This window comes from Pinus tabuliformis, chromosome Q (genome assembly GCF_031772625.1).
Source record: "Pinus tabuliformis cultivar Carrire ecotype Pingquan chromosome Q, CPIR1, whole genome shotgun sequence".
Taxonomy (NCBI): domain Eukaryota; kingdom Viridiplantae; phylum Streptophyta; class Pinopsida; order Pinales; family Pinaceae; genus Pinus; species Pinus tabuliformis.
Window position 1 is genome coordinate 623,050,599 of NC_142296.1, and position 9,495 is coordinate 623,060,093.

Here is a 9,495-nt window from a genome sequence, read left to right on the forward strand (position 1 = left end):
GTTGTTTAGGGCTTCAAAACTGCTCGGGGGTCTAGGTGGAATAAGCATGTGGCCACCAATATCCACCTGAATCAATACCATGGGAAAGAAGTAAAATGGCATCTCATCTCTTCATTCAATACAAAATGAAGAGCATATCCTGGGACAGAAGTACAATGGCATTTAGAAAAATCATTTTTGCTCCTTGACTAGAAGCAAGGGTTAGGGTTAAAATGTTTCTCATGTACAATACTCTTACATGTTGTAGCAGGTAAGTATTTAGACGATATTTTTCCTAGGGTCATACCAGCAATACTTGGGAGTGGTTACCACTCATAGCCTCACAACTATGTTCCTGTATTTAGCCTAAGTACTTGTTAGTCATAGTACATGCAAATTTTTTATTGAACAACCAAAGAAATAAATAACAATGATAACAAAGTTTTGTAATATATATGCAGTCCTTGAAGAGGGTATAGATTACTTACTTCAGAGCTTCGACCATGCAAATAACACCTATAAAGTAATAAAAAAGGCAGATTTATAATGAGTCACTTTTATCACATGTCTCAATGGAATTACGATAAGCCACCATTATTGGTTTATGTCTGGTTGCATATAAAATAAATAATTTCCCTCTAGAGGGTTTCAGATCGCTAGGCATCCTTAGTACGAACGTAAATAGACATGGTCAAATCCTCCATGGGCCAAATTATAGTGCCTAGTAATACAAAGTTGAGGTTATCTGATATCACTGTTAAGGTGATACTTCAAGTCCAATTCATATACATATAAAAAAAAATGTGTCATGAGAAATAAGAATTTGATTGCTACATGTGGGAATTGACTCCTTGAGGAGTGAGATGACCAATTCTCCAATAATTACAAAAATGCCAGATCTTGATTGTTTATGAGAATAATAACATAAATAAATTGTTCTCATAAGCTGTAACTCTGAATAATGGAGTTAAAATTCTCAATAGAATTTTATGGACAAAAAACAAATAATTTAAACAATAATAATTACCCTCGATAGTTAAATAAAGAAAAAATCATAATACTCAACACAATAGAACAAGGTATAATAGTATAGAAAACTTTTAGAATGTTTTATATACATCCTTTATGATATATTATATCCATAATACTCTTGGCCTCTAGGAAGCAATATAGGGTTCATGCCAAGCTTGTAACTAATGCATCTAATTCACCCACTTTTGGAAGCAACATGAATTCAACATATGCATAAGAGACCTTGGTCAATTGACGCTAACAATATATTGTAGGCATGACATCCTTTGAAGAAAAAATTGAAATGGTTGTTTGTCTCTACATCTATAAGAGATGAAAATGATGGAACTATAGACCTAGAGGTTAGGTTTAATATAGAACCATCACAAGTGATACTAGCATTTATTTATGAGCATTTCTCTGAAACAATGGGAGAAACATTTTAATTTCATTAGTAAGTAAGTATTTTCTCAATCTTAATCCTAAGAATCTGTGTATGGAAAAGATCCTAAGGTTCGATTCCATGTTGAGGTTCTGTCTTGATTATTGCAAGAGGCAGGTGCTACCAATTTTGTGGCATTCAAGGAATTTATTTTTCATACAATCTAAATCAATGTTAGTATCCTAGTGAAATGATAGTTTGGACATTTCAAATATCCACTATTTACATATTGGGTTCCCTTTTCATCATCCTGGCTAGCGAAATATATATGCTTAAAATAGACTTAGATTAGAGTAATGTCTTCAACGCGAAGGAAATTCACTCTAAATTCTAGAGGACAATGACAAAACTATCTACCAGAAGCAGTAGACTAGGTATGTAGTAGTTACTTGGGAAATATGTTATTCATGACCATTTTTTTCAAGAAGCTTCTAGCTCTCTAAAAGTAGTGAATACATAGTCTCAGCAACCATTAGGTTGGAAATTTTCCACTGGATTTTATACAATTAATCTAATAGCTAATAACACAACATGGATTGATAGAGGCATGGATGCAAATTTCCAAAAGATATTAGGTGCCCAAGACAACAGGATCTAATCTCCATTTGGTTCATATGTTCCTATCACTCACATTCCCTGATACAGACCTACCAAAATGACATGATATGCTATCTCGTGGAGCCAATATTTCATGAGGGACATAACATAACAATATTATGTGCTCCCAAGTTGTAGAAAAGGAGAATTTTCAAAGTTAATGGGCAATAATTATTACAATCCTATGGAATATTCGATGGACAAATCTTCTCACTAGCTTATGTCAACAAATACATGTATATGAACTTTGAAGGTACTGCTAATTCACAGATACCGAAATTCTTGTTCAGTGCACGAGTGATGGAAAACCTAGCCTATGAATGTTGGAATTTTTATGTTTCATTATTTTGCATGATAACTAAGAATAAGGGAAGAAAACATTGTATTTATGAAGTTTTAAGGTGTTTGTAGTGGATCATTGATTTCAGGTAGCACCCTCATTTTTCACATGCTAGAGATGGGTAGGAAAAGGAATAAAACCTTTTCAGAAGTAGTGTAGCATGAATAATCTCCCTTGATCACTAAATTTCATTTCATGTTGTCATAAATAGATACCTTTCTTGTCATAAGATAGTTTTCATAACTAGACTGTTTGTCAGGCCTTTGACAAGGTTCAAACTAGGCTCGAAAAATCAAACCAGGTCCACTATAGTGGAATATTTTTACAGATAATTACATGTGAAACACAACAATATCATACATTTTAGATATAAATTCATTCCTCAAGTGCTCACATTTATTCATGCTATAAACAACCACTCAAACTAAAATTAAGTCACCTTTGTTCAATTATGTTGGATAATCTCAAGTCAAACATAGCTGAAACATACATTTTTTATTTAAATATAATAGAAGCTCACTTCTTGATACAAAAATATAAATAAAGTAAAAATTATATGACTTCTCCATTCTCCTGAATACTCAAATTCATAGTGACAAATTGCCTAGAGGCATGTATAAAGTTAAAAACAAGAATTTTTAAAAATGTGGCATGTCAACTACCCACCAGTTTCCCTAATATTTCTATAACTATGGACTCAAAATGCCTCAAAATATGATCAAAATCATGCTTGGCGTTCTCATATCTTATAAAAACCGAGTCTTGTGTAATGGCCTGAAAAAACAGAAACACCAAGTATGACACAACTCATATGGAAAAGAACTTATTGTATCAAATTCAATGTGGGGAGGTTATACTTCTAGTGAAGATTATTTTTCCCAAATGCACAACTAAGAAGCATCATCAGGTTTGAACATAATTTCCCAATTAAAAAATAACTAATCAAGTTTTGTAAGAAAAGTAAACACCACAACTAAAACTTATGACAACAAATCATAAATCTCAACATCATAGCTTATGTTTTTATTATTCTTTTGAATGTTCTGCTATTGTTTTCAAGCTTTATTTTTCCTAGTGAGGAAAGCCAAAACCAATTCTAACCACCAACTTAAATTCACTCTAATTCCATATGACAATTGCTTAAGAAATCTACCTTCCAATTTGGGTTCAAGATTTGAGTGCTTACAATTCCAACTAGATAAATAGGCCTCTATTTATGAATTTGCAGCTCCCAAAATTTGTTGTGACAACACAAAGTATCGTGACAATTTATGAATTTAGCTTCATAGATTCAAATATGAATGGTTGTTCATGAGTTCCCATGCATATGCCTTGGTATTTGATGCCAAAAGTACACAATGGTGCACTAATTATTAGCTTGGGAAACATAGTAAACTGATTATTAGCTTGGGAAACAGAGCACAAGCTTTTCCCACAAATGATTATTAGCTTGGGAAATAGAGCACAACATTTTCCCACAACAGTAAATCTCACAAGAATATGTATGATTTGTACATTTAACATTTAAGAAAAATTATAAGTAGGAGATCACTAAAACGATGTCTGCACTAGTGAGCAAACCATCCAAATTATTTTAGTGTCGTAATATAGTTTATATAAAATTAACTAGATGAATATACCATAACCAATGTACCATGAATGGATGAAACAATAGAAGTGTGAGGGAATTACACCAAGCAACAAAACAATGCGTTCAATCAAAATGTTGATGATTGTCACCAATGAAAATGGTCTGAAATTTCTACACAATTACGCCAATGATTTGAGGAAAGGTTGACTCTCAGCGAATAATATACTAGTCACTAGAATTCCCAGTCAAATAACAAGGTTGGATGTGCATTCAATTAAACTTGTCAATTGTATGAATTGATGATATTGTTTTGATTCAACAATTCATTGAATTAACTATCATGATGTCAACATCTTGGTGCAAGGAACTTAGCAAGGTTAAGTAACATGGTCATAGATATTGCCAAACTAGTCACAAGGTGAATGTGGACTTTGTTTGAATCACATCTTGTGAAACAACATGTGCATGGAATCATGGACCCTAACTCTAAATATACGATGATGGAGTATGGTAGGATCAACATTCCACAGGATCAACTTAATCCCACTGGGAAAATGTATGTGTTATGTTGGAAATAATACTGAGAGGGGGGGGGGGGGGGGAATCAGTATTATCAATTTCTTATCAATCTATCTTCCTTATTTATACTTTGAATAATTCTTCAAATATTGATCATTAATTTGTATGTCAGTATCATAAAATAATGAGCAGGAACAAGAAAAGCAAATAGTCACACAAAAGAACACCAGATATAAGGTGGAAACCCAACGTGGGTGAAAACCACGTGCTGCAATATGTCTCTATCTTCTTTCAATTAGAAACTCCTTTTACAATGATTTTGTACTGGTGCAGTCCTTTACCAGTACGCAGGCTACAACCTACAGAGAGCTACAACCCTCTCTCGTTCTCCAGCTTCTCCTGGAAGGGAGCTACAACCCCCTTAGCTCTTGTACTAGCCAAGATACTAGTACGTAGGTGCTGGCCTACTGAAGGCTACAACCTTCTCTTTCTTCCAGGGACCACGATTCATAAATTTTCAGACTGGATCCATGAACATCAATCAATCATCAAGTATATCTGCATCAAACAATCTCCTTTTCCCAATTAGCACTGAATCAAGTAAACACTTCTCTGATAGCTGTACCCAGAACACAGTAACAGTAACCACACACCAAATTCTGAACCCAGAATACTGCAGCAATAGACAGAGGCAGCTAGATCATAATTTAAAGATATACGCTACTTCAACAACCTGAAACTTGCGTGCAGATTTGTAAAGGATAATTCCTTCTTTCAAATATTCAAACACTAATTAACCCAGATTGTCAGATTTATAGATCAAGCATGCGCCTCATATAACAGATCAAAATCATGCAAAGATACTATTATTCAAACATAAAGATTATGACCCATCAAAAGAACTTATCCTTCTTTATGCGCTAAGGTTCCTCCTTCATTCAGATCCAGATCTGCACCATAACCCAATCACAAAAATTTCAGATCTAGCACTTATTAGATATTCAATTTATTCGATGATACTTTGCCAAATGATCTCCTTCCTCTTTTATAGTCTTAGGCCTTCCACAATACCACGGTCCAAAACCATAGGATCAAAAAACTGTTGGACTAATACCATGAACCAACCATGAAAGTGCGTGAGGTCAACACTTTTGGATGCAATACCACGAGCCAAAACCATAGGATAAAAAACTATAGGACTAATACCATGAACCAACCATGAAAGTGCGTGAGATCAACACTTTTGGATGCAATACCACGGACCAAAATCATAGGATCAAAAACCGTCGGACTAATACCATGAGCCAACCATGAAAGTGCGTGAACTTTTCTCTTCATGAAAGGGACTTTTCTCTGCATGAAAGTGCGTGAACTTTTCTCTACATGCAATAAACTTTTCTCTGCATAAAAGTGCGTGAACTTTTCTCTACATGAAATAAACTTTTCTCTGCATAAAAGTGTGTGAACTTTTCTCTAAAATTTTCTCTGCATATAAGTGCGTGAATTTTTCTCTTCATGAAAGGGACTTTTCTCTGCATGAAAGTGTGTGAACTTTTCTCTACATGAAATAAACGTTTCTTTGCATAAAAGTGCGTGAACTTTCTCTACATGAAATAAACTTTTCTCTGCATAAAAGTGCGTGAACTTTTCTCTACATGAAATAAAATTTTCTCTGCATATAAGTGCGTGAACTTTTCTCTACATGAAATAAACTTTTCTCTGCATATAAGTGCGTGAACTTTTCTCTACATGAAGGAAACTTTTATCTTCAAGAAAAAAACTTTTATCTTCATGAAAGTGCGTGAACTTTGCTGCACTATAATTTATCATCTGAGATGAGTGGGTTGCCATCAAGTACAACATATGTATCATAATGCCAACAATCTCCCCCTTTGGACTTGATGGCAACAACAACTAATCACTCTCCCCCTTTGACATCAAGGGCAAAGGGTTATGCTCCCCCTGACTATAAACCATATCTGCAAAGAAGAACCATAATCCATCAAAACACCATAAATGACCATGAAAGAGATAGAGACGTATTGCAGCAATATTCATACCACCATCCATGATCTCCTTCTGTACTTCCTCCATAATGCCAACAATGCATGATATGCTCCCCCTGAACCTGTGCCATTCGATCTTTGACCAATCCACAACCCAGTACATGTACGCATATACTTCAGATGAACCTTGCGTACAACCAACAATCAGAAGAGATTCAACAACAAGATGATGCATCAACAGCCCCCAGCTTTTGCCTGAGGTATTCAAAGGTCTCCCTAGGCAATGGTTTGGTGAGTATATCAGCAACCTGTTCCTTAGAAGGAACATACTCCAACTTGACCTTTTGTTCAAGCACTTGTTCCCGGAGAAAGTGATACTTGATTGGTATGTGCTTGGTTTTTGAATGCATGACTGGGTTCTTTGAAATGCTGATGGCACTTGTATTATCACATAAGATGGAGATGGGTGGTGTACAAGTGATTTGAAAATCCTGCAAGGTCTGCATCATCCAAAGGAGTTGAGTGCAGCAAGATGTAGCAGCGACATATTCTGCTTCAGCTGTAGACAAGGCAATCGAACTCTGTTTCTTGCTGAACCAAGATACTAATCTGGAACCCATAAAGAATGCACCACCACTTGTGCTCTTCCTGTCATCCACGCTTCCGGCCCAATCTGCATAAGTATAAGCATGAAGTGTGAGATATGTATCTCTAGGATACCATAAGCCATAATTTTGAGTCCCTTGAAGATATTTGAAGATTCTCTTTACTGCCTGAAGATGAGTTTCCTTTGGATTTGCCTGAAATCTTCCAACTATTCCCACTGCATGCATGATGTCTGGTCGGGAACCTGTCAAATAAAGTAGACTTCCAATCATAGATCTGTAGGTTGGTTGATGTACTGCTGTTGATTCATCATTTGCACTGAGGCTACATCCTGTGACCATGGGTGTACATACTGGTTTTGCATCTTCCATGCCATATTTCTTCAAAATCTACTTGAGATACTTGGTTTGAGACAAGAAGATCCCTCCTTCCTTTTGTTGGATTTGCAGGCCAAGAAAATATGTAAATTCTCCAAGCAAGGACATTTCAAATTCTTTCTGCATCACCAAGGCAAAGCTTTGACTCATAGATTCTTCATTGCTGCCAAAGATAATGTCATCTACATACACAACAAGTATCAGCAATTTGTCATTTTCAGTTTTTATATAAAGATTGCTATCTGCTGATCCTTTTGAAAAACCTTGTTGATGAAGATATTTGTCCAAACAATAGTACCAAGCCCTTGGAGCTTGTTTAAGACCATAGAGACCCTTTTTCAGTCTACATACAAGATTTGGATCATTTCCAAGAATGAAACCATCTGGCTGCTAAATGTATACTTCTTCTTCTAAGTCTCCATTCAGAAAGGCTGATTTCACGTCCATTTGAAATACTTTGAACTTTTGAAAGCTTGAGAGAGCAAGGAACATTTAGATGGCCTCAAGTCTTGCAACAGGAGAAAAAGTTTCCTCAAAATCTATTCCTTCTTGCTGCGCATACCCTTTACAAACGAGTCTTGCCTTGTTTCTAATTACTTCCCCATTTTCATTCAACTTATTTTTGAAGACCCATTTTGTCCCTATAACATTCTTATCCTTTGGTCTAGGAACCAACTCCCAAGTGTTGTTCTTTTCGATCTGCTCAAGTTCTTCATCCATTGCTTTGACCCAACATTCATCTTTGCATGCCTCTTTTACATTTTGTGGTTCAGTGGAGGAGAGTAATGCCAAATAGCTTGGAGCTTCTGCAATTGTTCTTCTTGTTTGTACACCTTCTTCTTTTTGCCCCAAAATCTGAGATTCTGGATGATTCTTCTGAACGTACCGGGATGGAGTCTTCTCTTCTATCCTTATCTGTTCCTCTGGTGCTTCTTGAGGTTCTTCTTCTTCATCATTCTGTCTTTGACGGTAGTCTTCATCTTCTTCGATATTTTCATGATTTACTTGCCTAGGAATGTATCCCTTTTCATCAACCACTACATCAATGCTGTCAACAATTCTTCCAAGTCTTTTATTGTAGCACTTATATGCTTTGCTATGTGGAGAATAACCAAGAAGAATGCCTTCATCTGCTCTAGGTTCAAGTTTGCCAAGTTGCTCATCAGTATTCTTAATATAGCATTTGCTCCCAAAGATTTTGAAGTGCTTTACCGAAGGAGTCTCACCATACCAGAGCTCATGAGGAGTTTGAGTGTTGTTCACTCGAACATTTGTTTTGTTGAGAATAACAACTGCAGCATATGCGGCTTCACCCCAGAAAGTTGCGGGAGTTCCAGACTCATCTAGCATAGCACGAGCCATTTGTTGGACTGTTCTGTTCATCCTTTCCACCACTCCATTTTGCTGAGGAGTTCTAGCTGTAGAGAATTCTCTTCTTATCCCATGTTCTTCACAGAAATCGAAAAATTCATTTGAGGTAAATTCCCCACCTCTGTCAGACCTGAGGCACTTAATTTTGTAACCTGATTCATTTTCAACCAAGGCTTTGAAGGATTTGAATTTCTCGAATGCTTCGTCTTTGTGCTTCATAAGTCCTAACCAAACAAACCTGGAGAAATCGTCAATGAATAATATCAAGTATTCTTCTCCTCGAGGTGTCCTTTTCCTAAATGGACCAAATACATCTGTATGGACTAGCTCAAGAGGCATGCTAGTTGATCCTTCCTTCTCTGGAAAGTTAGTTTTGGTTTGCTTTCCAAACTGACATGATTTGCATATGGTGTTGTCTGGAATTTTGATATCTGGAAGACCATGAACTGCCTGATATTTGCATGCTTTCCTTATTTGTGAAAAACTTAGATGCCCCAACCTCTGGTGCCATAACCAGTGTTCATCATCCTTGCTCAAATAGCATTGTTGTTGTCCTTCTTCAAATATGTATAGATTATTTGGAGTTCTTCTACCTTTGATCACTGTTTCACCTGTATCAAGATCACGAACACGACATCCGTTTGATCTAAATATCA